This window comes from Balaenoptera physalus, assembly GCF_965194825.1.
Source record: "Balaenoptera physalus genome assembly, chromosome: 3".
Lineage (NCBI taxonomy): Eukaryota > Metazoa > Chordata > Mammalia > Artiodactyla > Balaenopteridae > Balaenoptera > Balaenoptera physalus.
The window spans coordinates 53,302,461-53,328,141 of NC_138890.1; the positions used below are offsets into that span (position 1 = coordinate 53,302,461).

The 25,681-nt window shown below is 37.0% G+C and overlaps 1 protein-coding gene across 8 annotated transcripts in view; it reads left to right on the forward strand.

Moving 5' to 3' along the window:
* Window positions 1–570: 570 nt before the first annotated feature.
* JAKMIP2 (janus kinase and microtubule interacting protein 2) overlaps window positions 571–25,681 on the forward strand; it is a 201,051-nt gene continuing 175,940 nt past the window's right edge. For 7 of the 8 annotated variants that reach the window (XR_014261657.1, XM_082454126.1, XM_082454129.1 and 4 more), the window contains exon 1: window positions 571–5,140. The gene's annotated coding sequence lies outside the window, so the exon portion shown is untranslated. The remainder of the gene's footprint in view (window positions 5,141–25,681) is intronic. The other variant, XM_082454125.1, reaches the window with a different exon arrangement.

Consider the following 25,681-nt stretch of genomic DNA (forward strand, 5'->3'; position numbering starts at 1 on the left):
TTCTCATTTCAACATCAGAGCAAATGTTGTCTTATCGAGTAAACCTTATTAGTAAATCTGTAATGGAGCAGTGGTCACTGTTAGCATTACACCTCTTTTTCTACTGTGGGAACAACAATGAATCTTTTGGCCTCTCTTCATGCTTTCTCATCCCACACAGCCTGTCAGCCCCTTAACTATTGACAAACTCTAATCCCTCAAATAAATTAACAGAAGGAGAACCTAGAGGAAAGAACTGTGTGTCTATGTGTTAGGGGGGAAAGGAGGCTGATTCTTTCAACAAACACGTATGTCGCACATGATGTGCACAGGTACTGTGCTAGGTACTAGCATGAAACAAAAACTGAGTAACATGCCTGTTTTCCACACCTCAGACCAGCATACATTTCCTTCTCTTTGTCTGAAGCCATCTGCCCGCACCCTACTCCACAATTCCTCCAAGAATGTCTTCCTAGGCTCTCAAACTCAGTTATGTTCTCTCTTTATATGCTATCAGAGCTTCCTGTAGTTCTCTGTTATAGCCCTCAACATCATTTATTTTAAGAAATTATGTAATGTCTCTTTCATTTTAGATTATAAACTCCTTTTTTGAAAAGAGTGTTCACATTATCTTATGCACAGCTGTGTCCCTGGTACCTAGTACAGCATTAATGTATCAGTAAACAAATGAATGAATGGTACTGCTGACCTCAATGTTCTTACAATCAAATAGGAGTGAAAGACAAAAATATATTTACCGTTCAACATCATGAGCATAGTAATAAAGATGTGACAAGGGACAAGACAATGGGAATCTCATTTCTAATGCTAATCTAATGCTAATCCTGGTATCAGTGAAGAGTCCCTGAAGGAGGTGATGGATAAATCTTGAAGGTTGAAGAATTAGGGCAGGGAAGGGACTTCCAGAGGATACAGGGTGAGCAAAGGCAGAAGTGTCCACCTGCTATGCAGAGTCATCCATAAGATGGTTGGCCATAGGACTGTAGAGTTCATGGGAGAGTTCCAATATACTTGCTTCCTGGGAGTTTTGATAAAGGACATGCAGTGAGGTCAGAATGATATCCTTATCCTTAATGACCTCAAAAAGATCCTGGCTACTTACATTTAATGTTTTCTGTAAATAGACAATATGTTAATAACCTCTTACAGAATAGACAGGGAATAAACAACAGTCACTTCTGTGACCCCTAGCTTTTTGTCCCTTTTTTGGGGGGAAATCAGGACATTGGCCTATCTCTGAGATAAACATTTTCAGAATTCCTCATAGTCTGCTGGTAGCTGGTCTGCAGTCATAACAACAAGTTCTTAGACTAGCTTGGAGTGATCTGAGTATTCTGTAAACACCTAGAAAAATGTGCTATGCATAACCATGGTTATTAAAAATTATGTTATTAAAAATATTAGCTAACATTACTTATTTATTACATGCCAAATGCTTGTTGGCTCTTTGCACACATGAACTTTGATCTTCAAAAGAAACTGAGGTACAGAGAAATCAAGCACTTGCCCAAGGTCACTCAGAAAAAAAAAAATGGTGAAGTGTGGGCTCAATCCAGTTAGTCTGTCTCCAGAGCCCAAACTTTGCAGCTTCCTCCCTTTATGCTGTGGTTTCTCCTGAAAATTTAATGCTGCTTTTGGAGCCAACACCCACAAACACCCTGTACTTTTTCAGACATCTCGTAGAATTCAGAAGTCAAAGTTGGAGAGATCTCAGGATGGGTAGACAGTCTGGCCACAGTTAGTAGATGCTAACATATGGAGAAGATGCTCTTGGAACAAAACCAGTGTTTCCCAAAGACTACCAGCAGTATACTAGGTGACTCTGAATATGCATGGGCAAACATTTCCATTTTAATAACTATATACTTTAAAAATATGTAATAGATACACATTATGCTAATATGCATGTATGCTACAAAGATAATTATTATAATTACTTCCTAATTTTTAGAAATATCAAAAATAGATAACTGGAAAAATAATGTTATAATAATAACTTATTTAGCCATGATTCAGTGCAGAAGTTGTTTGATATTTCATTTATTTACTGGTTTGTTCATTTGACAAATATTTATTGAGCATCTAATATGGGTCAGGTATTGTTCACAAATAAACAAACAAACAAGTATCTCTGCCCTTTCATAGCTAACATTCTAGTGGGGAGAAGCAGATAAAAATTTTAAAGCAGAAATAAATAACATAGTATATTAAAAGATAATAGATACCATGGGAACGTAGAGCACAGTAACAGGAAATGGCAATGGAGAGAAGGAATGAAATTTTAAATTTTCTTTTTTTTAACTAAAAATTATTACAAGTGAAGTTGAAGTCTTTAACTAAAAAAAAAGAAAATGTATTGTTTTACATTAAGTTCCTTTCTTTGGGAACATTCTCTTTACCATGCCTAATTTTATTAATGTTTTGCCAAAGCCAGAGACAAATTTCCTTTTAAAGTAAATAAATAACAAATAATTAAAGTAAATAAAAATAAATACCACACAATTAAATATCTAAAGGAAAATATTAAATAACGGTAACAGTGCTGCATGGATATAGCCAAAAAAAAAAAAAAAAAAAAAAAGGAAGAGTACTATCTGAATGGTTAAATTAGGGAATTGTTTAAATAGGGAACACCAAACACTTTTCCCTTCCTATTGCCTCTGTGTTGATAGGAGGAGAGGAAACTAGAATCACTCACCCCAACCAAGTCAGCTCTTGGTGCTCAAGATGAAAGTCTTCCTCACAAGGCTGGTGGGGAGGATCCCATCACCTAAGCACGTCTGAGTTTCTACCACCTGCAGCTTTCTTCTCTGCTTACTTTACATGACCATTTTTGTGGAGACAGCAGAAGATGAAATACAGAGAAGAATACAAAAGCTAGACTACCACAACCCATTCCTCTTTGCTACACAGCTACACTTACGTGCTGCTGACGTGCAAGTGTGTGTAGACTGACTGTCTAGGTTCTGGGGGAGGGAGGGACCCCTAGCTGCACAGAGCAGGATGCAGGCGCTCCCCTGGAGAGGACCCGGAGGCAATGCCAAGTGTGGAGGATGAGTTGCAACCCTTTCCTCAACCACCTAATTGCCTTCACGTCAGTTTTGCTAGAATAAGGCCCTGGCATTAAGTGTGAACCCAAGCAGGAAAATGTCCTCTCACATTTTAAAATTAATTACTTGAGAATGAGTAACAAAGAACCATAGCTAGCACTTACTGAACACTTACTCTGTGCTAGACATTGTGCTCATGCTCTACATGCATCATCCTATTTGATTCTCACGATGAGGTTCTACAATTATTTCCATTTCACAGATGAAGAAACATAGGTTCAGGAAAGTTAATTAACACGTCCCAAATCATATCTAAAGTCAATCGAGCCCAGGCTGTCTGACTCTGAAATTTGTACTAATCCTATTTGAATCTGTAAATAACCCTATGGGTTAAGAACAAGAGTATCTCCATTGCATGGAGGAGTCGCAGAAAATGTAATGGTTAGGAGAGCAAATGCTTGTGTTAGAAGCATCAGAGTTTTAATTCTGGCTCTGCCATGTATTAGCCATGTGGATTTGGGAAACTTATTTAGCTCCTTTAAGGCTTACAACGTACTTAATTGTCACATTTTAAGAGAACTTTTAATCTCTTAGGGCCTCGCTGTTTTTGTCATCATCGTCATTGTCACCATCATCTTCTTCATCATCATCATCATCATCACAGCTATCATGTATTAAGTGTTTTCTCACCTTAATTTTTTCCCGTGTCTGAAATTGCCACGCTATTCCTTCAATCCCTTGGATCAAGAAGTGGCTACAATGTACTACCACCACTACTAATAATAGCAATAAGAGTAAATAGCAATAATAGCAATAAGAGTAAACATTTATTGTATGCTTACTACATGCCAAGTGCTTTTAGTGCATTATCTCATTCAATCTTTACAACTACTGCCTGAGATAAATACTAGTGTCATTTATAATTTATAGTTAGAAACAGAATTCATCTAGAACTCAGCACTGCTGATTTCACATCCTTTTTTTCCTACTCACCACCCAGACCAGCAGCTGGCTTGGGACCTCCAAAAGGGCATCCTTGAAATAGCATGGAATTTCCTGCAGGATATTGAACACTCCAGGAGTCTGACACCAGAAAGGTTTGAAACTATCCACCAACTGAGAGCCGTGGTTGCTCAAGGAATTTCTGATTCCTCTGTTCCAACTTCCTTTTCCACAGGGGAGTGCCAAACAACTCCAGGTCCTCTTCAGAGGGGGAGCTGGAAAAACAATGACTCACCTGAGAAGAACAAGCAGAGTAGTGCCAAGGAACCAAACAGACTCTTTTTTTAATTGCAAAGCCCAGCCACCCATTTTCCTTGTTAACAACCTTGAGTGGCTTTGAGTAAAAGATGCTATAAAGAACAAACATATTTGGAGTGATAATAATCTCCTATTACATTATATAACTTTCTCCATATTTGTTATTTTTTTTCTGATTGCAAATTTAATACATTTTATTGGAAAACCATAGAAAATGAAAAAATAACTAAGCTGTTTTGTATGATTCAGTCTAGATTTCAATAAAATTGAAATTATTCTCTTCCCATGGCTATACACCCTTACCGCATTTTTAAAGACCTGGAGTCCAGGGTAGGAGAGACCAAGAGCATCCCAGAGAGCAGCAGCGCAAATTCACGCCCCTCCAGCCCCTGCAGCTCCTTTCACCCATCTCGCCTCCCTCTTAGTCTGGTGGCTTACCATTGGTCGTCGCCATGACAACCAGCAGCAGCCAGGGCTGGCAGCCTCTACCGCAGCAGGGGTGGGGCTTTGGAGGAGGGGGCAGGAGAGGAGGAGCCAGAGGAGGTATCTGCTGCAAGTTCCTGGCTGCTTCTGAGCTCACCCCATCCTCCGAGAGGGAGGAGGCCTAGTGGTGATGCTGCTGCTTCTGCCGCCGCGACTGCTGATACTCCAGTGAGGCTGGAAGGGTGGTTCCTATTCGCACCGTCGCCAACCAGAGAGTGAGGGGGAAAAAAATCCCAGCAGCCGCTGCTGATGTTGGGTTCGGAGGCTGCGTCCGACTCGGTCACAAGGAAAATGGATTCAGTTTGCATCTCTCCCTCCTTTCAACAGCTTCTCCGGGTCTCAGCATGGTAAGTAGCAGAGAGCGGGGTTATCTTCTTGGTTTAGCTGGCTATTAAATGACCTGTGTATACATTTGTGGCCTGCACTTGAACAATGACTCCCTCAGAGAAGGAGAGGAAGATGTGGAGACAGTGATGGGGATGGGAGAGAGGAAGGTTGCCAGGAAGAGAGAAGTAAGAAGGCATCTGCTTGTGTTAAAAAAAAAAAAAAAAAAATGGTGTTCTGATTTTATCCTGAACTGGCTCAGAATGCAGACTGAGCCACTTGGTTCCTTTCCTTCCAAGCTTAGCAACAGAATCAGGGGGTGGAAAAAGAGCTCACAAGAAATGGATGTTATTGAAGGGAATCATTTAATTTGCGGCTCTCACATATAGGGTTGGGCCTTCCTCAAAAACACATTTGGTGCTTCCTAAGCTTTCCGGCCTAGTTATAAGGTGATTTTGCTTATTTCCCTCATTGCTAAGAAAAGGTAGCCCCAGAATTTAGCATTTTATTTCATATTCTGATGTACTTTTGCCGAGAAACCATTTGCCAGATAGAGTTTCATTTTTAGTACATAGATTTGATTGTGAACATACAAATGGATACCCTATGGATATGCATATCATACATACACATGTTACTTAGCATTTATGAAACATATTTATATGCAGAGCGTGCTTTGCAATCATTTTTATGGCTTATAAATGACCTTGCATGCTTGGAGGTAATTGCATATTTTTGAAACTATGCTTCTGGTTTGTATTATTATTCATTGGCTTCATTTGGATTAATGCAAGATTTATTCTTGTTATTGTCCCTTAGTTTCATTGTGACCCATTAGGACAATCTGTATCATAGCACTGGATGTGAATTCATAGCCTGCCTCTTTTCTTTATTTTTAATTGGGTTTGTGGGGGCTGATTTGAGAGCCCTGAATTTACAATGATAGGAAAGGGAGGTGGCTTGTGGTATTATTTTGTGTCTAGCATCTTGCCAAACGAATGTTGAAACAAATCAGTTTTCTTGAAATTCTACCCCAAGCCTTTCATGTTTGTACTTGTGTCCCAGGAAGCACAGATGAGTTGGAAGGTGAAATGCATTCATTTTTTTAATAGTGCTGCTATTTGCTGTTTATTCCTTCAGTATCCAGGCACCATTTTACAGTTCCCTCAAATGTTGTATTATGGGTCTACTTCTTTAGGTGGTTAAGTAGGAAAGTGGGACTGTTTTGAAAATCTAGGTATTCCCAAGTACCTTAGCCATCTCCAAATTAGCCTGCTTATACAATGAAATGAAACAAGAGAGAGAGCAAAGCTTAGGGTGAGAATGTGTGGCTTGCAGGCAAAATGGGGGGCTATTGTAGTTAACAAATGCTTAGTGGGATCTGCTTGACCTTTTATTATGTCACAGCTTTAAGGCAACTCAGGATACTAAAGACGCCTGAGATGAGTAGGGTACAGGGCTCCATTACTACCCAGGATAATGGAAATTTCATTGAATTAAAGCCAGAAAAATCCTTGCAGGTAAAACTGTTTTAGTAATATTACATTTATCATATGGACTATTTTTTATCCATCTCTCTCTTCTCTAACAATATCATTGTCAGTGCAAACATTTTTTACAATGTTAAAAAACGTTTGTTCTAATCCTGCATTTTATTTTACACACTGCTCCCCTTCATTTACAATCTTTACATGTATTTGAATCAGGTTTATAGTTTAATTTCTCTGAGAATAAATGTCCGGTTTGGTTTATATATGGGAAGGCTCTTCAGCAACTTAATAGGAAGAATGGATTTAATGTGCTCATGGCATGTCATATATTATATAGATTCACAGCTCCATCAAGTCATGCTACTGTAGGCCTTATTATCACAACTACATAAAGTAGAGCAGGGAAAGGGGTACTGGGCTTGTATGCCATAACAAAAATTTTATAACACTCTGCATCCTTAATCGTTAATGGTAACTTTTGACTGGCAAAAATTAAAATTTCAGTAAGCTTTAAAAAATTAAGACATGTTGTAGTTGCAGTTGCATTGTATTTCATGCATTGAAAACAGTTACCTTGGGCTTTGTTTTATTTCCTTTGTTTCGAGTTTTCATTGGGATGTGGTTTTATAGGTGAAGTTGGTACAGTTTGAGCAGAGGCAAATCACTCTAAGTCGTGGATATAGAACTGACTCTCAGCAGTGAGTTTCAGCTGTGTGGTCAGACCCTGATGGACTAGTTTTTGATCCTACAACTTGAGACGATTATATGACCTTTGCTGAGGGGCCACAGAAAAATGAACTGTTTTTAAAGGACTACAAGTTGAACTCTCTAAGAAAGGATAAGGAAATTAGGATTATTTTATTGGGAGAAGTGAAAACTAAGAGATGATGATCATTTACTTCAAAGAGCTGGACATTGCTTACTGACATTTTTTGGAGCCTAAAGTATGGTCAGTGGGCTTCAACTTCATTAGAAAGGATGAAGGTTAGAAATACAAAATGTAGAACTTCCTGATAGCAAATTTGAACTGTCAACTGGATAACCAGATAAGGCAGTGCATCCTTCTTCAAAACCTCCAAAAGTATGCCATAGACATGCATTTATTGGGAACAGGCTAAATTCTTTCTCAAGAACTTCACTGGCTTTTTCTAGAGTAAATTGTCCGTTTAAGAGTGTGCTTTAGTTGTTTAACATCAGGTACTGCTAGACCTGCAACAGTAAGACTCCATGTTGTAATGGGCTTCTAAATTACAGAATCTGAATATTGTTAAAGAAATCAATTGACCGTATGCTTGGAGAAACGTGTATGTTATCTTGTCAGGATGCAGGGAACTGAACGTTGTCCTCTTCATAAGACTCCTTTCTCAGCAACTTTATGGAATGTGATGCCTAACAGCCATATTAACATTATTCCCTTTGGTATGGCTAATTTTAAAAAATGAGATGGCGTTTAGTGTGGTCCAGATACAAAATATCAATAGTTCAAGAGCCATCAATTTGATGTCAGAAAAAACAAAATATATGGAAGATACATACATTTGGTTATTTAAATGTGCTGTTTAACAACAAGCAAATTAATTACCTTTTTCTCAAATACTATCTTGAAAATGCCATTCTTGCTGCAATATTAAACATTTTGACTGGTATTTAAACTTTTGTAAAACTTGCTTTAATTGGGATAAAACACATATTATCTAATTTCTCACTTTGTGATAGGATGTTCCTTATTTCTTCACGTGACTTCAGAACATATTTCAGTCTTATGTACATGCTTCAAGTCTCCATCAGGGGAACTTAGAAAATAGCTGGAGAGTCAAAACTGTTTTCTACATTTTTCATAGGTTCATAAAAAGATTAATGCTTTGTTTTCCATAGTTGGAACCAAAAAGAAAACAAAATTTATCTTGGAAGTTTTAACGTAAATTACTCAATTGTTTTTTACTGAAATAAATAAACTAGGTGTATACTTGGGTGTTACTCTGAGAGGTCAGTTACAGTTCCCCCTGTTTGCACATCCCAAATGTTATTTTACCAAGTGAAAATGTGTTTTCAGACATGATGAATTAATCAATTGAAAAACAACTATTTGTAGAGCTCTTATATGACTAGCACAATTTGCATTTTCTAGGAACGTAGAATTTCCTTGTGGGCGATATATAAGCTATACACACGTGAAATAGTTAATGATGAAAACAATATAGTTGTAATTAGCACCATCATTACACCTTATCTTAATATAATCTTTTGTAGTTCTTAAAGTCATTTTACATTCTTTATTTGTCATCTTATATTCCCCGAAATTCTGTCATGCCAGTAAAGCTAGTGTCATCGTAATTACTTTACATTAGTGGAAAGAGGCTCGGGAGATTAGACTTATTCAAGTTTTGGGTTTGGTAAATAGCCTAGTTGGGCCCCAGTTCCAACTCTCATGAGCTCAAATCTGCCATATTAGAAAATTTAGCAAATTATCTTACCGATTTGCATTTTAAAATATCAAATATAGTAAACTCTGCATTAAATGTAGTTCATTTTTATTTGGACATTTATTTGAATATTTCAGGTGCCATGATTTGTTCTTTGATCATATTGGATTGCCACATAGATTAAATGCATTCTTCAGTTATCAGCCAAAAAAAAAGGGTAGACACAAAAATTATTTTGTAGAAAATCTGGGATTCATGATATTTCATAAAAGCATGAAGCATCTGGGGAAAAATTGGAACTTTGTTGGACCGACGTGCACTTATTTTATGCCTAAGTATTATTTTTATTTTTATTTATTTATTTATTTTTAAAATTAATTTATTTATTTTTGGCTGTGTTGGGTCTTCGTTTCTGTGCGAGGGCTTTCTCTAGTTGTGGCAAGTGGGGGCCACTCTTCATTGCAGTGCGTGGGCCTCTCATTATCATGGCCTCTCTTGTTGCGGAGCACAGGCTCCAGACGCGCAGGCTCAGTAATTGTGGCTCACGGGCCTAGTTGCTCTGCGGCATGTGGGATCTTCCCAGACCAGGGCTCGAACCCCTGTCCCCTGCGTTGGCAGGCAGATTCTCAACCACTGCACCACCAGGGAAGCCCTAATTTTATTTTTAATGACATAAAGCCGGGGGGTAGCACAGTTTTTTTCCTGTGCTTACGACCAAATTAATTTCTATAGGTCCTGGACCTTGATGAAACTTAGTCCATACCTCCTACCTGTATGTCCTAAGCATCTCTCTACCTACATGTTCTTAAAAATTAAAATGATATTAACTCATAAATAAGTGTACATCAGTTTAACAACTTCCTGATATTTCCTGGACGAATACTTTTATACTTTTCTGAAGTATCAAAAATCAAATACTTTTCTCCAAAATATTGTAGTTTTTTGATGTCTCCCTTTCTTTGCTAACACTGTAGGCACGTACTTTTCCGACTGTTTGGTAATTCAGCGCTGGCCAAAGAGTAAATCATGCCATCTGAACTATCATTTCACATTTGTGAAGTGTCCTTTATAATTAATTAGCTTGCAGTACAAGTGACATCTGTCATATTAAGGGCATTTTGCTTTAAATCAATATTCACCAATACAATTAAATTTTCTTTTAAAGGCTTTCTTATTTTACATTTAAAACATATATCCAAATTGTTGGAAAAAAAAGAATAAAGCAGAAATGTATAAGAAAATCACCCATAAACCTACCATCAAGAAATAATTACTGTTAGTACTTTGAAATATTTCCTTCTAGATTTTTTTCTATCTGCCAGTATAAACACACTCAGATATACTATTTCATAAATGGGACCATACTCTAAGCATTGTTTTATAGTTTTTTATTTTATCTAAGGTGGCCATCTTTCCATGTTAATGAAATATGTCTCTAGTAAATTTTTAATCTCTGTGTGCATTTTTCTTGATGACTCAAGATATTTTCCCCACTTTGGGGTCTTCACACTTTGCTTTTAAATACAGGTAGCTCCTGCTTGATTTACAGCAGCTGTGAGTCAAGCATGATTTTTTCAGGAAATATGAGATCTGTTGTTCTGACCTGCCACTGCATCTCACAGTGGGTATTAAGTTAACCTCGGTCATCTCTTGTCTGCTGATAATGAATGAGTTTTAAGCTCAAGTCAGTGAAATCCCTGTTTGAATTGCTAGGAATTTCACCAGGCGCATGCATAAGCGGCAATTAAAAAGACAAAAACAAATCTCTTCCAGATTCATGTTATTTTTCCTCAGTATAGTAATGGCATCCTGTAGTCTTAACCTCTGTGACCAACTTAAATTCTTCATAAAAACATTTAAACAACATACCTTAGCTGTCACATGACTTCTCAGACTAAACTAAGATATATTTTTGGCATCTGTATGTTTCTTAAACTGGTATATAGTTTTTAAATGAAAGCCCAGTCATCTGACTCTTCCCTTTTTAAAATATGAATGGTTGGATTCTTCTTATACTTTAAGTCTGAGCTTTAAATATAACTCCTTGGCGAGGTTTCCTTAAGTATATCTCCACTATTACTCTCCGTACCCTCTGTTTCCTTTGTAGCATTTATCAAAGTTGTAATTATAGAGCTATTTATTTGCTCACTTGATTTTCCCTGCCCTTCACTAGATTGTAAACTCTGTGAGGGCAGAAAATGAAACTGTCAATTAATAACGAAAGCCTTGGCACGACATATGTGCTCAATAAACAGTGGTTGACTGAACGAATAAATGGATGCTCCCCTGGAGGACCTCTGACCTAAGATTGTAGACAAGCTTTCCTAGCAGGTCTTCAGACTGTGACTCTCATTCTAGTACTTTGGCTGTGAAAACAAAATGGATTGTATTCATATATGTGATATTCTCAGGATTTTAGGATGTTGATAAAGGAAAGCCAAATTCTTAAATGACAAATCACAATATTTAAAAAATCCATCGTTAAAAATTGTTCACTACATACTATGACATAAATAAGAAAGGCTGTGAATATTTCTGTGGCTCCATTTATTCCCTTTCAAAACTGAATTGCAAGTCAGAAATAATGAGACCATTAAGGGAATACCTTTGGATTCACTATAACTTATTAAAATAAATTAGTAATTTAATTATTATTAGCATCAAATTATATGATACACACTCAAAGCTATTTTGCTATTCTAGAAATCCACTTTACTAAATTCTCTAATCATAAACAAATCATTCCTTCATATCTATATCCAAAAATGAGGCTGAAACAGTAATGGAGACAATAACCTTACTCAGAAGATGAATTGAGGAAAAATCTTGCTTTCATGAACGTTTTGAAATCAAATATAAAACTAGCGACCTGGAGGAGAAGGGGTATGCTTGGCAAATACAAAGAAATATCTTCAAATCATTGGGAACAGCCGTCTCTATAGGTGCCTGACCTGCTGATACATTGAAATTTAAGTATGAGGAAAAAGTCTTTGTTCCCTTTCTTTGTTTGGCATCTAAATCAAGATCACTCACTGCACTGCTTGAAATTCTAGAGTCAACTGCAGTTAAAATATAGATGGAAAACGAAATCTGACTAAGTTTAGCTGACACTATCTGGTCAGAAAACAATTCATTGGTATTATTTTCAAGAAGGAAATTTTGCTGAGGTCATTATGACTCTAAAAAAGCCTTGTGAGCATGTGCTTAAGAAAAGAGGGTGATATTGTCAAGCTGCCTTCTGATCCAAACTGGAAATGTTTCCTTGGAAAATGCTACCCAGTATAACCACAATGAAAATGTAAACCAAGCAAGTGTGCCTCACCCACATGCCTTATCTGGCTCTTTCTTGTGCAGCATTTCTTGGAGAGAGGTACCTTCCAAAAATAAGCATTTCATGGAGAGGTACCTTCCAAAAATGAATGGCTTCTCTAGTCCTTACTGACCCATATTTAAGGCCTGTAAACTCTTCATAGGTCAGATATACCTAATTTGAACATAGTTTCCAAAACAAAAATAGTTTTTTTAGATGCAATTATACTGATGAAAACAGCTAGACAGCATATTTTAAATGAGTCCCGGTCTTTAAAGTCTAGGATATTGTGTCATTCTACCAACAAGCCATTAAAAGAATAGCAAGACCATAATTTTATATATAACAATAACCAATATGGAGAGTTTATATTAAAAATAAACACACTGAATTCACAGAATCCTCGAGATGGTAATTCTGCTAATTGGCACTGAGGAGACAGAGAAAGGGACTTAGGTGTTTTGAAAGATATTATAGATCCCAAACTTGCTTTCTTATGAATTTCTTAGATAATTCAAATTGTGAAAATGGGAACTCTGGAATTACTGGAGTTTCTCTGTTGTCTGCTCTGCTAGGGTTACCTAGACCCCGAGGAAGGAATTCCTCCTACTCCACAGGCTTAGTCTTTGTCTCCTGCATCTCTTAAGTAGGAATTTAAGTGGTTGCTAATTAACCATAGAGGGGAATTTGTATTTCAGAGAATATATGATTCTTTGTTGTAGTAAGGAGAACATTTGAATTATGACTTAGTTTTATTTTAAAAGCACTTCATTTAATAAAAGTACCTACAAAGTTTAGAATTTATAGTATTTTGAGCTAGATGCCTGAAACATTAGCAATCATTAAAAATAAACCCTAGCTTTTAAAAAATGAATTAACAAGGACCCCCTTACCCCTAGTTAATTTTACATAGAAGGAGCATTTTAGCCATCTCGCTCTCTTCTTAGCTAGATTGTCCACATTCGAGGCTCCACAGGGTTCAGTGTCACCCTCTGAAACAAGAGAGAGGAAAATATTAGCCTGCAACAAGGGAAATTGATTCTTCTACCACTGTAGACCTTCAGGTTTTTTTCCTCTATAGATTGAAAAGAGCCCAATCTCTAAATGCGTGCTTAAACATGACCAATTCACATGAATGCTCTCATCTGGACAGGTTTAGCTACACACATTGTCCAATCTCTTTTAAGTGTGGTGTATTATTTTATATTTTTCTCTTTTCACTCTGTTTACAGTTTTGAAATCAAACCTAAATGGCTTAGCCAAGACCCCTGGAAGGTAGTAAAGAGACAAGATTAATATTTCTAGCCAGTCCCTGGCTATTTGCTTTCTGCACTTTCACTAACATTTGTAGGGCTTGAAAACATTAACTGTCTAAATTTATTTCATATAATCTTCTTGCTTTGAAACATCTTGCTTTGATGGGTGTATAGTCAACTGTAATCTAAGCGGAATTGATCTGTTCTCAGTTCACGTGGTGCCACTGCTAACCACGTTCTTGACGTCCTCAAATGTTGTTTTTCTAACGAAAGGATCTTTATGACAGAGAGTAGCTGATGAAATAGTAGAAAAGCATTTTGTTCAGGAGACAGTCATTTTGCAAAGAAGCACTCTCTCTTGGGTCAATATGAAAATTTTTTTCAGACTTGATGCTGACTCTATTCTTTAGAAGAATTGAGGACATCCATAGTATCGAGTTTCCTTTATAGTTCAAGTAAACCAATTTATTCCAGGAACAAATGAGAGTCTTGACCCTCTTAATAACAAGAATATGTGACATGGTCTGAATATAAAAAGAATAAAAAGAAAACTTACTTTTACAACTTACTTTTCAAAGTTTTCCAGAAAAAGAGCTAAATTATTTGAGTACCTATTATGTATTTATTATACTGTTTTCATCCATGTCCATTTTTTCAGTCCTCACAGAGGTATTGTTCTTCCCACTTTACAAGAGGAAAATGAAGCTTGGGTAGGTTAAATTCTTAGCCAAAGCCATTCAGTTAGTGAGTTTCGAGCTAAGATTGAAGTAAGAGCTATCTGATTTTATAGCACAGTGGTTAAAACCTGAAGCTTTGTGGACTGGACCCACCTCAGGGGAGTGTTTGTAAACATATGTCAAGTGTTTGTAAGCAAAACTATATGTTTCCAGCACAATATATTTTTTTTTTTTTTAAAAGAACTCCTTTATTTACTTATTTATTTATTTATTTTTGGCTGTGTTGGGTCTTCGTTTCTGTGCGAGGGCTTTCTCTAGTTGCGGCAAGTGGGGGCCACTCTTCATCGCGGTGCGCGGGCCTCTCACTATCGCAGCCTCTCTTGTTGCGGAGCACAGGCTCCAGACGCGCAGGCTCAGCAATTGTGGCTCACGGGCCTAGTTGCTCCGCGGCATGTGGGATCTTCCCAGACCAGGGCTCGAACCCGTGTGCCCTGCATTGGCAGGCAGACTCTCAACCACTGCGCCACCAGGGAAGCCCTCCAGCACAATATTTTTAAAAACACAGTTTGGTCCAAAATTTTATAATTTTGACATTTCAAAAAATATCTGAGTATCTCCCTCCTCTTAGGAAATAAGAAAATCTGACACCACTAGGCCCGCATCTCTTCATGGTAGACACATCTGGAGTTGAGTGATAGATATTCCTCTGGGTGGGTATTATGCTTTTCAGCATGTGCCACATCAACACCCCAAGCCCCTTCCCCACCAGTGGATTCACATTAACTCTTTGGCCCTTGAGACAGTTGGAATTCTGACCACCGTTTAGCCCATTTTCATTCCACTATACCATGTTATTTCCCAGTTAAGCATGGTTTTTGTTCTTTAGAGAAACACTTAGGTTTCATTAATATGGAAGCTGAAATGAATTTAACCCAGCGGATGAGCATTTGATAAAAATGAACTATCTGTATGAAATTTAATGCTGTTGATCTGCTTTGGGGGCAATCACAATTACATTTCAACCAGACAATTTGTAGCTTCAGGTGTTTCCTCTATGCACCATCAATTATTTGTTTTATTTCTTTCATAATTAGTAAGCAAAGGCATTTTTCACAAGAATTAATGTGTTCAATACTTTATTTTACAAGTTACAAAGGACTTTTGATACTTTAAATTTCACAAGCATATAGGTAGAGAAGATATTATATATTATGTTGTATTGTATTATATTACATTATGTTAATTTATGTTATATCATTTATAATCACCCTCAGGATAAAGTTCAGATTGTCTACCTGTATCCAGCATCACCTAACCACTAAGTGAAAAGTATACAACTCAAATCGAGGTTTCTTTACTTCAGAATTTATTTGTTCTATGAGATGTGGCCCCACACAACCAAATGATCCATCAGTAACATGAATCAGAGCCAGAGAATTATGACATGATCTGACCTTCACTCTAAATCCTAACTCAGGCGCTAAGGGAATTTAGGTCATTTGGTTATCCTCACCAAGTTCTTCCTTTCACATACAATCGGAGGATGTGTATCTGTATATGGACACAACTAAATAAACCAGGAACTTTTGATGGGGGTTGTGGAGGGTGGGGGGATGAATAAATAGCTCCTACATGTGTATCATTACCATCATCACTAATACCACAAAAGCCTAATTGAAGTTCCTCAAAATAGAAAGCATTCATAGACTTCCAATTGTTATTCCTGGTCCCTGTCCAAAAGGAACTTCTGTTTTTACAAGGAGAAAGGGCCAAATTTAAATAGAATATTAACACATGTAACACTTAGATGGAATACATAAATAGCACCACTGTTTTCAGCAGAAGTCTTTGTTTTTGTGATGTGACCACGATGGCTTCTAGCTAATTGGCCTAAACTGTTAACATGTGTGTTGACATGGATGGTTTTGAATCAGTATTCAATCCTATCTTTCTTCTCTAAAGATAGATGTTTCATTTGATGAGCCAAATATAATAATCTTTATGTTAATAAATAGAGATTATGAGGCACATTAATCTACTTTTTGGACCAAATTCAGGTTAAAAAACCTCTTTGAAATTTCTTTCAAAACACATTTGACATTAATGTTAGTTGTTGTTGCATTGTTGGTTTATGTTTGTTTCAGTACCCTTCCTAGATGCCAAGCAGTGCCCTAAAGTTGTTGCATACATGCGCCAACACGCTTTGAAGAAGGTAGTAGTATCCCTGATTTATGCATAGCTCAACTAAGGTTTATTACCATACAACAATTTAATACTTACTGAAGGTTATCTAACTGATAACAGATGGAACTAGATTCTGAACTCAAGTCTGCCTGACTCCAAAGTCATCTTAGGTAATGAGCTAAACCACTTCCCTCTTGTAGTGAAAACTTGATTGTGCTCCCCAAAATTAAAGTAAATAAAGAGAAAGGCAAGTATATTTTTAATGTTATTATTATTACTAAATATTAGTGAAGACCCAATTCTTGCTAAGTGAAGGATAGAAACACTGTTAAAATTGACATTCAAGAACAAAGTCCACATAACCATAGTTTCCTCAGTGAAGAAAGAAAATAAGGGGCTGAATGAATCCCAGTCCTAAAATAAGCCATTTGGAGATTTTGTGTTTTAATAACTCTTAGGAGATCATTTGTGAGTTATGTATATTTGTACAATGTAATCTGGGATTCTCTTTTTAAAATAAACATTTAAATAGGTATTAAAGTTATTTTAATAAAAGAAAATTACCTAGTTTTCCTTCCTACTTTTTTAAAGCAATAAAACCCCCAGAAAACATTTTAGCTGTGTTTTCCACAATTCTGTAAGCTATGAATTTTTTTTTTTTTTCTAAAGAGATTCAGAGAGCAGTTTTGCAGGAATTTCATTTCTGGAAAAAATTCCTCAATTACAAAATAGACTGAGCAGCACAAATCCCAAACTTGATGCTATGAAGAGCATAGTTTCTGTGCTCTTATAGTTTCCATGGTTCTAAATTCATGCAACTTTAAGATTTTTTTGTTTCAATTTTTTGCTTATAGTGAATAGCAGGAGTTTTGACAAGAGTAGGTTTGGGTGAGAAAAGGTTGAAACCTTGATTTGCCTGTCCCTGTATATATGATAAATTAATTGTGACCTATACCAACTGTAGAATGTAATGAAGCTTTCTAAGCAGTATTTTGTAGAAAAAGGTTCAGTGACTTAGGAAAATATGTAAGATATGTCTTTTAAGTTAGAAAAAAAGAGGTCAAAAATCAAAAGGTGGAATTTAGTCCCAATTTTGTGAAAAGGGAAAAAGTTACATGAATATATGTATATATTTTTTTGTTTGTTTGTTTTGTTTTTTAAGTATAAATCAAAATGTTACCAGGAATTAATTCTGGGTGGTAACTTAATGAGAAATTTCTTCATTGATTTTTTTATGATTTCCAAATATACTAAAATAAAATTTACTTATTTATTTAACAAATGTGAGTATTTTTGAAAGAACAATTTGGTCATCAAAATTTCTAAGTCATCCACAAATCCAAATAGTTTAACTATCTGCGTTGACTCTGTAGGGCTTCTGGAAGATGGAAGTTTTGCTCTCTCTGGATCATAGGTTCCAAATTGGTTTCCATAGACAACCACAGTGTCCCTGGTAAGCCATAGAGAGAAGAGAAAGGCTGGGAGGATAGGGTCCAGGCTCTCTAAGCACACACACACACAGATACCTACTGGATGTCCTCCTAAAGTTTTGAGAAAAAGATCCTTTCACAAAATGATTTGAAAACCCAATGATGTATTTGATGTAATTGACATTCTGTGTGCCAAAATATTAATTTCTTTAAAAACTAAAAATTTTTTTTAAATTTTATTTATTTATTTATTTATGACTGTGTTGGGTCTTCGTTTCTGTGCGAGGGCTTTCTCTAGTTGTGGCAAGCGGGGGCCACTCCTCATCGCGGTGCGTGGGCCTCTCACCATCGCGGCCTCTCTTGTTGCGGAGCACAGGCTCCAGACGCGCAGGCTCAGCAATTGTGGCTCACGGGCCTAGCCCTTCTACGGCATGTGGGATCTTCCCAGACCAGGGCTCGAACCCATGTCCCCTGCATTAGCAGGCAGATTCTCAACCACTGCGCCACGAGGGAAGCCCTAAAAACTAAAATTTTTTATTTTCACTTGGATACTCATCATCTTACTTTCATCAGCCGCTAGTGGTTTTAGTTCACAGTGTTTGTTAGAATCGGACAAAACTCCAAGCTTAACATCATGTGATTCAGTCATAATTCATTTTCATGGAAGACCTCAAACAAGGATTAAATGATGAGAGAGAAAAATGGACACAAATTCTTCAAAATTCTGACCTTTTTCCCTTTAAGAAGTAGGCGCAGTTATCTCCATCATGAAGGACCTGCTTACACTTTTGCTGCCCTCTGTAGTTCAGATGAAGTGAAATCTTTCTATTCTTGAGCCTAATAATAATGATGATGTTATAAAGATGATGATGCTAATGGCAGTTCATGCTTTGAGGGTGGGGTCTGGAGTTGCACAGCCCCAGGGAGCACTGTGAATGACACTTCCCAGAGTTGTGCAGGGCAGCAGTACTGAATAAGTACCTGCTGCGTGCCCTGTGAAGTTCTGAACACTTTATAAGCATAACACCTTGGTCGTAGGTACTGTTGTACTCCCTTCTTACAACTTTAGTTGAGGAAACTAAGACAGAGAAATGTTCAACCAGCTAACAAATGATTTACTGAATGTTTCCTAAGTACTTGTCTTTATATTACTAGGTATATGGGATAAAGATCAGGGCCTTATTCTCAAAAGGCTTATAAGTAGTAAAGGAAACAGGTCTATAAACAAGAGTTAACAGTAAAACTTGGCAAACATTGTAATGGTATGGCTTTCCCATTCAGCTACCAAAGGTCATAGCCTCAAAAAAAAAAAAAAACCAAAAAAACAAAGAATACCTTAACATTTGCCATCAAGATATAGAGTCTTATTTTAGCTGAATTGTATTCGATCTTTACTGAAGAAATAAAAACAGGATGTGAACAACTTTTTAGTGACTATTTCCTGTTGATTTATGTTACACATTGTAATACTGTACATTAGGTCGTATATTTTAACACTATCTGACCAAACCCATCTAATTGATGAGTTGTAAGATAATTCAGATATCTTATTTCTTAGGTGAATTACTAACCAAAGTTAGATTTTTCTCTTCATAACATCACCTGGTGAACCTGTTCAATTAGAAACTAGGGATATATTTAAACATTTTGAATTAGATCTTTAATATAGTCTTCAAACCAAATGCAAATGAATATTCTTTGAATTTGTGGCCCTGATTTTAATGCAAAGGAAAATGATGTTTAAAAATAATTCTAACACCTACGATGTGTTCTTCTAAGGTGTATGTATGGAGGAGTAGAGAGTGGGGAGCATACAAAGATGAGTAAGACTCAGTCCCAAAGGTACAGTAAGCAGTAAGCATTTAGGCACTAAAATTATGCCAAGAGACACAGAGGCCTTTATCAGAACATAAGAACATTTGCAAACTGGGTATCACACATGTGAAAATCTATACAAGAAAACTGAGAAACATCCGTCAAGGCACATAAATGAAGAAATAGAGTAAATTCATGATGATTAAAGACTGAGTTTGCTCACCTGAAAGTGGGGGAGGGACATTGTAACCTGCCTGGCCTTAGAGTTAAAAAGGAATGTTATAGTGACATGGAATCAAACCCTTTTTCAGAGAATAATGCAGACTGTGAATTTTTAAAATAAAGCCAAACAGAAGAACATAAACATTAATCACTTTGCAGCATGAATAGTTTGCTGTGCTCTGAATTTTAATATACTTGAAGTTTTATCACTTGGGATGTATTAGAAAACAGAGTGTAAGACGGGAGTAAGGAATGGCTGTTAAATCCTGAAGAGGAAATTATGAATGGCTTCCTACAGTTTTTTGTTTCCCTTTGAACCTTTCTTGGCATGTGAATGTAATGAGGCCACATGCACAGTAAGTATTGGAAAACGTGTTAGATACATTGATTCCAGTTACAGTCAAGGGACTCTTTCATGATTATTTTTTCTGTATTTAGTACATAAAAAGGTAACCCAGCAAGTGAGGGAAAACGTTAAGTCCAGAGGGGGAAAGGTAACTGAGTATTTAATGAGAGTATTGATTCTGATCCACCTGCCTTCATTTTGGTGTTTTTCCTTTTTGAGCTGTGATTATCAGTATTCCACCCTCTATATTAAATAATCTATAAACCCTCTCTCTCTGTGTAGTCAAATGCCACTGAGGCAGAAACCTGTAAAAGCCTAACAAATCTTTTAAACTCTTTATTTCCTTTTAAGTAAAAGGAAAGTCTTGGGCTAGTTTTCTACAAGAAGGACCCTTCCAGCTGTAAATATGTTTTTGACTCTGTGACTGTCCATCACATGTTCCATCAGTCCTGTGTCATAATAAATGCTTCCCAAGATAACAAAGCAATGTTGGCTTTTTGTCATTTTTCTCTTTCACTGTGTATAAGTGTGTGTGTGTGTATGTCTGTGTGCGATGTTGTCGTTCAGTTTGGCAAAAAGGTCATTAAATCCAAGCCATACATCTAAAAAGGCATAGAACATGGTATACTGCAGGGCTAATTAGTCAGTCCAATGAATGAAAGTATTGACTTTACTTTTTCTTGGCTTCAGCCCAGATCCTGCGTCCTCCATAAGTGCTTACATTCAAGCACAAGGTGAATGATTGATTGACAGAGGTATTATTAAGAGGTTTCCTAGTTTATTTAAGGGGCTGTATTAGATTATATTCAAAGACTGTTTCCACTCAACATTATGAACACATGGAAGCAGACCCCCAAGCAGGAGCATTCTCTGTCCTACAAAATATTTGCTCTTGTGCATTCAGGAAGTCACTTTCTAGATTTCCCATTGGGGAAGCCAGCTTGCCATATGTGTGATATTTTAATCCAAGTATGAATATAGCTCTGCTTGATAGAAAAATATCCAAGGAAAGGATACAGGATTGTCCTTTTCATTCTCTCCCATTTCTCAGGAAAGGTTTTACTGTTGTATATCAGGTCAGTAGAGTTTCTTGTAAAATCAGAGCATCCCCTCACTAGACAAGTATTCTTCCCACAGTTTTTGTCTTGATCCCAAGTTCACTTATCCTGGCTGTAATTTTTTTGTAGGGTGAGCCTGTGTGACACAGTGTGAAAGCACAAAACTGGGATACAGAAGTCCTGGGTTTAATCTTTGTTCAGCCACCAACAAGCTGTATGACATGAGCAGGTGTCCTATCCATGCTTTTTTTTTTTTTTTAACATCTTTATTGGAGTATAATTGCTTTACAATGTTGTGTTAGTGTCTGCTGTATAACAAAGTGAATCAGCTATACGTATACATATATCCCCATATCCCCTCCCTCTTGCGTCTCCTTCCCACCCTCCCTATCCCACCCCTCTAGGTGGTCACAAAGCACTGAGCTGATCTCCCTGTGCTATGTGGCTGCTTCCCACTAGCTATCTATTTTACATTTGGTACTGTATATATGTCAATGCCACTCTCTCACTTCGTCCCAGCTTGCCCTTCCCCCTCCCTGTGTCCTCAAGTCCATTCTCTACGTCTGTGTATTTATTCCTGTCCTGCCCCTATGTTCTTCAGAACCATTTCTTTTTTTAGATTCCATATATATGTGTTGGCATATGGTATTTCTTTTTCTCTTTCTGACTTACTTCCCTCTGTATGACAGACCCTAAGTCCATCCACCTCACTACAAATAACTCAATTTCGTTTCTTTTTATGGCTGAGTAATATTCCATTGTATATGTGTGCCACATCTTCTTTATCCATTCATCTGTCAATGGACACTTAGGTTGCTTTCATGTCCTGGCTATTGTAAATAGTGCTCCAATGAACATTGTGGTGCATGACTCTTTTTGAACTATGGTTTACTCAGGGTATATGCCCAATAGTGGAATTGCTGAGTCATATGGTAGTTCTATTTTTAGTTTTCTAAGAAACCTCCATACTGTTCTCCATAGTGGCTATATCAATTTACATTCCCACCAACAGTGCAAGAGGGTTCCCTTTTCTCCACACCCTCTCCAGCATTTATTGTTTGTAGATTTATTGATGATGGCCATTCTAACCAATGTGAAGTGATACTTCATTGTGGTTTTGATTTGCATTTCTCTAATGATTAGTGATGTTGAGCATCCTTTCATGTGTTTGTTGGCAATCTGTATATCTTCTTTGGAGAAATGTCTATTTAGGTCTTCTGCCCATTTTTGGATTGGGTTGTTTGTTTTTGTCATATTGAGTTGCACGAGCTGCTTGTATGTTTTGGAGATTAACCCTTTGTCCATTGTTTCATTTGCAACTATTTTCTCCCATTCTGAGGGTTGTCTTTTGATCTTGTTTATGGTTTCCTTTGCTGTGCAAAAGCTTTTAAGTTTAATTAGGTCCCATTTGTTTATTTTTGTTTTTATTTCCATTTCTCTAGGAGGTGGGTCAAAAAGGATCTTGCTGTGATTTATGTCATAGAATATTCTGCCTCTGTTTCCCTCTAAGAGTTTTATAGTGTCTGGCCTTACATTGAGGTCTTTAATCCATTTTGCGTTTATTTTTGTGTATGGTGTTAGGGAGTGTTCTAATTTCATTCTTTTACATGTAGCTGTCCAGTTTTCCCAGCACCACTTACTGAAGATGCTGTCTTTTCTCCATTGTATATTCTTGCCTCCTTTATCAAAGATAAGGTGACCATAGGTGAGTGGGTTTATCTCTGGGCTTTCTATCCTGTTCCATTGATCTATATTTCTGTTTTTGTGCCAGTACCATACTGTCTTGATTACTGTAGCTCTGTAGTATAGTCTGAAGTCAGGGAGCCTGATTCCTCCAGCTCCATTTTTCTTTCTCAAAATCACTTTGGCTTTTCGGGATCTTTTGTGTTTCCATACAACTTGTAAAATTTTTTGTTCTAGTTCTGTGAAAAATGCCATTGGTAGTTTGATAGGGATTGCATTGAATCTATAGATTGCTTTGGGTAGTATAGTCATTTTCACAATGTTGATTCTTCCAATCCAAGAACATGGTATATCTCTCCATCTGTTTGTATCGTCTTCGATTTCTTTCATCAGTATCTTATAGTTTTCTGCATACCGGTGTTTTGCCTCTTTAGGTAGGTTTAGTGCTAGGTATTTTATTCTTTTTGTTGCAATGGTAAATGGGAGTGTTTTCTTAATTTCTCTTTCTTATCTTTCGTTGTTAGTGTATAGGAATGCAAGAGATTTCTGTGCATTAGTTTTGTATCCTGCTACTTTACCAAATTCATTGATTAGCTCTAGTAGTTTTCTGGTGGCATCTTTAGGATTCTCTATGTATAGTATCATGTCATCTGCAAACAGTGACTGCTTTACTTCTTCTTTTCCGATTTGGATTCCTTTACTTCTTTTTCTTCTCTGATTGCTGTGGCTAAAACTTCCAAAACTATGTTGAATAATAGTGGTGAGAGTGGACAACCTTGTCTTGCTCCTGATCTTAGAGGAATTGGTTGTAGTTTTTTACCACTGAGAGCAATGTTGGCTGTGGGTTTGTCATATATGGCTATTACTATGTTGAGGTAAGTTCCCTCTATGCCTACTCTCTGGAGGGTTTTTATCATAAATCGGTGTTGAATTTTGTTGAAAATTTTTTCTGCATCTATTGAGTTTATCATATGGTTTTTATCCTTCAGTTTGTTAATATGATGTATCACATTGATTGCTTTGTGTATATTGAAGAATCCTTGCATTCCTGGGGTAAACCCCACTTGATCATGATGTATGATCCTTTTAATGTGCTGTTGGATTCTGTTTGCTAGTATTTTGTTGAGAATTTTTGCATCTATATTCATCAGTGATATTGGCCTGTAGTTTTCTTTCTTTGTGACATCTTTGTCTGGTTTTGGTATCAGGGTGATGGTGGCCTTGTAGAATGAGTTTGGGAGTGTTCCTCCCTTTGCTATATTTTGGAAGAGTTTGAGAAGGATAAGTGTTAGCTCTTCTCTAAATGTTTGATAGAATTTGCCTGTGAAGCCATCTGTTCCTGGACTTTTTGTTTGTTGGAAGATTTTTTTTTTTTTTTTTTAAATTATTATTTATTTATTTATTTTTGACTGTGTTGGGTCTTCGTTGCTGTGCGAGGGCTTTCTCCAGTTGCGGCGAGCAGGGGCCACTCCTCATCGCGGTGCGTGGGCCTCTCACTGTCGCGGCCTCTCTTGTTGCGGAGCACAGGCTCCAGACGCGCAGGCTCAGTAATTGTGGCTCACGGGCCCAGCTGCTCCGCGGCATGTGGGATCCTCCCAGACCAGGGCTCGAACCCGTGTCCCCTGCATTGGCAGGCAGATTCTCAACCACTGCGCCACCAGGGAAGCCCTGTTGGAAGATTTTTAATTGCAGTTTCAATTTCAGTACTTGTGATTTGTCTGTTCATATTTTCTGTTTCTTCCTGGTTCAGTCTTGGAAGGTTGTACTTTTCTAAGAATTTGTTCATTTCTTCCAGGTTGTCCATTTTATTGGCATATAGTTGTTTATAGTAGTCTCTCATGATCCTTTGTATTTCTGCAGTGTCAGTTTTTACTTCTCTTTTTTCATTTCTAATTCTGTTGATTTGAGTCTTCTCCCTTTTTTTCTTGATGAGTCTGGCTAATGGATTATCAATTTTGTTTATCTTCTCAAAGAACCAGCTTTTAGTTTTGTTGATCTTTGCTATCGTTTCCTTCATTTCTTTTTCATTTATTTCTGGTCTGATCTTTATTATTTCTTTCCTTTTGCTAACTTTGGGGTTTTTTTGTTCTTCTTTCTCTGATTGCTTTAGGTGTGAGGTTAGGTTGTTTATCTGAGGTGTTTCTTGTTTCTTGAGGCAGGATTGTGTTGCTATAAACTTCCCTCTTAGAACTGCTTTTGCTGCATCCCATAGGTTTTGGGTCATCATGTTTTCATTGCCATTTGTTTCTAGGTATTTTTTGATTCCTCTTTGATTTCTTCAGTGACCTCTTGGTTATTTAGTAGTGTATTGTTTAGCCTCCATGTGTTTGTATTTTTTACAGTTTTTTTCCTGTAATTGATGTCAAATCTCATAGTGTTGTGGTCAGAAAAGACACTTGATATGATTTCAGTTTTCTTAAATTTACTGAGGCTTGATTTGTGACCCAGGATATGATCTGTCCTGGAGAATGTTCCATGATCACTTGAGAAGAAAGTGTATTCTGTTGTTTTTGGATGGAATGTCCCATAAATATCAATTAAGTCCACCTGGTCTAATGTGTCATTTAAAGCTTGTGTTTCCTTATTTATTTTCTTTTGGATGATCTGTCCATTGGTGAAAGTGGGGAGTTAACGTCCCCTACTATGATTGTGTTACTGTCGATTTCCCCT